The 5268-nt window shown below is 43.8% G+C and overlaps 1 pseudogene; it reads left to right on the top strand.

Moving 5' to 3' along the window:
- Nucleotides 1-265: 265 nt before the first annotated feature.
- On the top strand, nt 266-1094 carry LOC132607765 (splicing factor 3B subunit 6-like protein; annotated as a pseudogene).
- Nucleotides 1095-5268: the final 4174 nt, after the last annotated feature.

Here is a 5268-nt window from a genome sequence, read left to right as displayed (position 1 = left end):
AATACATGATCTAGAATTAATACTACTTTCTCCATATCACTTGTTTGTGTCCAGTAGAACCAAATTATTAGGTTTGTGATCATCATATAATCTTCTTGGTTCTGATCCTCAAGTTTGTAAGCTGCATCTTGTCCATATTAATTAGTTTTCTTTCTGTGCTTCGTAATTCCTGAAAGTTTTTGAATTCTAGTTTTTTGTCTTTGTCCAATGCAAGATTTGCCAAATATTCTGCAATTCTATTGCCTTGTCCGTATATATGTTGAATATGAACATTACAAAACTGCATGAACTTCTGTATATCTTTTTTAACTAAGGTATACCATTATGATAAAATTCAATCGTGATTTATTAATAGATTTCTTATATTAATTATTAATTTATTTAGATGTTACTATTATGTTAATGTTATGGCTTTCAGTTAGTTTACTATATTAGCATACAATGTAGGATTTTTACAAGAAGAAAACTGAATATGAAAAAAGAAAGAAAATTAATAAATATAGAAGAAACAAGAATAATTAATTTTTGAAAATAAATATAAAATGTCATATTGATATTCTTTTTGGCCTACTTTCCAACTCTGACACACAAAAAATAGAAGTCACTTCCAAAAGGGCAATACTCGACTACAGCCGGAGGTAAATCGTATGATGTACGTTTGAAACCTTTGTTTCAACATCACAAGTGAGGAGATGTACGATATCTTTGGCAAATACAGTGCTACTAGGCAGATCCTTATCGGCAGACCGTTGTTGCTGACCTCTATGCTTTAACATCACTAATAGGTAAAAACCATTTTTTAATGTATGAGGATATGTTGCTTGTTTTTGCTAAAACCCTTCTAGCCTACTTTGAGTTTACCTTCTTCTTTGATGTTAATTTCAATTTTGTTGTTTGAGCAGGTACTTGATTGTTCTGTATTACCGGCAAGACAAGATGAGCAAGAAACAAGACCAGAAGAAGAAGGAGGAGGAACTTCAGAAGCTTCAGGAGATGTATGGGGGTGTCCATCAAGATAAGTGATTAGAAATATTTCTTCCGCATATGTAAAAATTGGTCAACCTTAGCAGTGAGGTGACTCTCTAGAACATACATATAGTTGTATACGGTAAAAATTGGGTATCTGCTGGACCGGTGAGACCGGTGACCGAGGGAAGAAAGAAACGAGCACATGCACGAAGACTTTCTTTCTGGACCGGAGAAGTGTTTGGATCAAAGAGAGGGAAGATTTTCATGTGGTCCGGTTTCTTCATAGCCGAGTTGATCGTGGCCGTTAGTCCGTTTGATCGTGGCCGTTGGTCCGGGAGATCCGTTACGCCATTGCCACGCGTCGATAACGTCCTGCCATGTTTAACTGCCAATCGTACGGGTGTCAGACCGTACGATCAACCTAATCCAACCTAACCCACTTCAGAGTTTTTTCTTTATTTTCTAGAGACACTTGTTGTATGAAACCCATGGGACAATACTATAAATAGGGGTCATTGCCCCCTTTTAGAGGGTTGGCTTCCTCATATCAAGAAGTCTTGTAATAGCAAAAAATATATAAACTCTCTCTCTCTCAAATATCTGATTTTGGTCCGAGTTTACTGTGTTCATCTTCTGATCTAGTGCACTCAAGCAATATTCAACATATTAGCATATACGTTTGGCGCATACCATCAGTTATTATTTAGATTATTTATAGTTGATCCTATTCCATTCTTTCTCAATCAAAGAATAGGTCAAAGCTTACCACATATCCTATACCTCACTCATAAATTTAATTGATTATCCAAATTCGGGGTAAACAGTTTGGTGCCCACCGTGGGCTTAGGATAATAATGGTCTTTGATCTTGATCTCTGTCTTACCCATCAAAATCAAAAGCATCTTCTGTTCGTCTCTGAAAAAACGGACCAAATGGCTAACAGTGGGCAATCTGGTCACATCAACAACAACAAGATCGTGGCTGAAAATGAAGGCAGCGGGCCACGAGGATTACCAAACCCCGCTGACCCTAACCCCGTTAATTTGAGGGAGGGCCTCAACTATCAAAGCACCGTGGACCAGGAAAACACCGCCCAACCGGCCACTGAACCTTTAAATACTCACAATTCAATTACGTTGTCCTGGACACAGGGCCGGAAAGAGCCGGATACCCCGAATGATAATATTGACTTGCGTTTAATTTTTGAAATGTTGCAGGAACAGAGAACGGCGATTGCCGAGCAGGGAGTTGAAATAGCCCAGTTGCAAAACGGAGGAGATAAAACAACCTCGGAGGAGGCGAAGGGTGTTGCTGAACCCAGAAGAGATGAGGCACGGATGGTTGAGAGCAATGGGTCCGGAGCTGGTTCCTCCACCGAGGTTCTGAGAATGCTCGAAACTTTGGCAAAGCGGGTAGACTCGACCGAAAAGAGGGTGGAAACATATAACTCTCGGGTGGACCAAATCCCGGGGGCTCCGCCTTTACTGAAAGGGCCGGATTCGAAGAGGAACATCCAAAAGCCTTTTCCTCCGAGTGCAGCTCCGAAATTAATCCCGAAGAGGTTCAAAATGCCGGATATCCAGAAATATGACGGCACAACGGACCCACACGAACACGTGACCTCATACACCTGCTCTATAAAAGGCAATGACATGGAGGAAGACGAAATTGAATCAGTACTGCTGAAAAAGTTCGGGGAAACTTTGTCAAAAGGAGCATTGACGTGGTTCGATCATCTGCCCGAGCATTCAATCACTTCTTTCGAAATGCTCGCCGATGCCTTCATAAAAGCTCACGCCGGTGCCAAAAAGGTGCAGGCCCGTAAGGCAGACATTTTCCGTATAACCTAAAGAGACGATGAGTTACTGCGTGAATTTGTCAACCGATTCCAAAGGGAACGGATGGAGCTCCCCCCGGTTCCGGAGGAGTGGGCTGCACAAGCTTTCACAAAGGGGCTCAATATTCGGAGCTCGACGGCTTCGTTCAAATTAAAGGAAAGCTTGCTAGAATACGAGGCTGTGACATGGGCAGATGTCCATAACCGATACGAGTCGAAGATTCGGGTGGAGGATGACCAACTCCAGCTCCCTCCGGGGGCAGTAAACATGAACAAAAGTTTTGAGAGACCAAGGAAAAATTACGAGCCGGAGGCGAGATCATCGAGGGAAAGGTATCGGCCATATCCTCATTCGGAGAAACCAAGCCTCAGGCCGAAGAAATCTAGAGTTGGCCCGAGACATTTCTCCGGTCGGGGTGATAAACCGGTCGAGCGCCCGTCGAACAGTCGAGGTCTCTCATTCAGGAACGATGCCGGAAGCTCTGCCGGCAACAAAGATTCGCCGAGGATATCGGAGTACAACTTCAACGTCAACACCTCGGACCTCGTATCGGCTATTGGTCGTATTCTGGATGTAAGATGGCTGAGACCTCTAAGGTCGGACCCGAGCCAACGGGACCCTAACATGATGTGTGAATATCATGGAACCCACAGACACAGGACTGAGGATTGTCGCCAGTTAAGAGAGGAGGTAGCCCGATTACTGAAGAATGGCCATCTCCGAGAATTGCTGAGTGAAAGAGCCAAAGGTCACTACAAGGAAAGGGAGACTCATAAAAGGGCCAAGGCAGTAGAACCCCAGCATATAATCAACATGATAGTCGGGGGTATCGATGCCCCTCGAGGGCCGGTGATGAAACGGGCCAAGGTTTCTGTTGTTCGCGAGAAGCGCAGCTGGGATTATTTACCCGAGGGTTCTATCTCTTTCAACAACGAGGATGCAGAAGGCATCATTCAACCGCATAATGATGCATTGGTAATTTCTATACTTATCTTTAAAACTCAGGTTAAACGTATTTTGATTGACCCAGGTAGCTCGGCCAACATCATCCGGTAGAAAGTGATTGAACAGTCAAGGCTGCTCGATCAGATCGTACCGGTAGCCTGGGTACTCAGCGGGTTCAACATGGTGAGCGAAACCACAAAGGGGAGATCTCATTGCCGGTGAACATCGATGGCACTATCCAGAAAACGATGGTCTATGTAATCGAAGGGGACATGAAGTATAATGCATTGCTGGGTAGACCTTGGATACATAGCATGAGGGCCGTACCCTCAACACTGCATCAGCTGCTGAAATTCCCAACTCCGGAGGGGATAAAAACCATCCGAGGTGAACAACCCGCTGCAAGGGAGATGTTCGCGGTCGAGGAAGCGACTCCTCAGCCCAAAAAATCGGATCAATAGGAAGAAGATTCAACCGGAGAAAAGGACACCAAATAGCAATTAAAGCAGTCGGGGTTAGATCCGGGGTATGGAGAGGATGATTTCGGGGTACCCAGATCATTCGTCATGCCAGATGACTCGGATGCAACCAAGTCGACAGTAGAGGAGCTGGAGCAGATCATCTTGTTCAAATATCTACCGGACAGAAAGGTATACCTAGGCACGGGGTTAACCTCGGAGCTTAGGAACAAGTTAATTGAATTTCTTCGAGCTAATGCAGATTGCTTCGCATGGTCCCATATAGATATGACAGGTATACCACCAGAAGTGACAACTCACAAACTCAGCCTAAACGGGAGGTTTCCCCCGGTGAAGCAGAAGAGAAGACCCATGGCAGAGGCAAAACACGCCTTCGTAAAGGATGAGGTAACAAAGCTTTTAAAAATAGGCTCTATCCGGGAGGTAATGTACCCGGGCTGGCTAGCTAATGTAGTGGTGGTGCCGAAAAAAGGTAATAAATTTCGAATGTGCGTTGATTATAAGGATCTAAACAAAGCATGCTCGAAGGATTCATTCCCGTTGCCTCACATCGATAGAATGATCGATGCGATGGCCGGGCATGAAATGTTAAGTTTTCTCGATTTCTACTCCGGGTATAACCAAATCCGGATGCACCCGGAGGATCAAGAGAAAACATCCTTTATCACCCGATATGAGACTTATTGTTATAATGTTATGCCTTTTAGATTAAAAAATGCCGGTGCAACTTACCAACGCCTAGTTAATGGAATGTTCGAAGAACAAATAGGGAAAACAATAGATTTTTATATTGACAACATGGTTGTTAAGTCCCTGAAAACAGAGGACCATTTAAAGCATTTGCAGGAAACCTTCGATGTACTCCGCAAGTATAACATGAAGTTGTTAAGTCCCTGAAAACAGAGGACCATTTAAAGCATTTGCAGGAAACCTTCGATGTACTCCGCAAGTATAACATGAAGCTCAATCCGGAAAAATGTGCCTTCGGCGTCCCGTCCGGTAAATTTTTGGGTTTCATGGTGTCAAACCGGGGTATT

This window comes from Lycium barbarum, chromosome 8 (assembly GCF_019175385.1).
Source record: "Lycium barbarum isolate Lr01 chromosome 8, ASM1917538v2, whole genome shotgun sequence".
Lineage (NCBI taxonomy): Eukaryota > Viridiplantae > Streptophyta > Magnoliopsida > Solanales > Solanaceae > Lycium > Lycium barbarum.
Note: the sequence above shows the minus strand (reverse complement) of the source record. Positions and strands in the feature narration are given on the sequence as shown.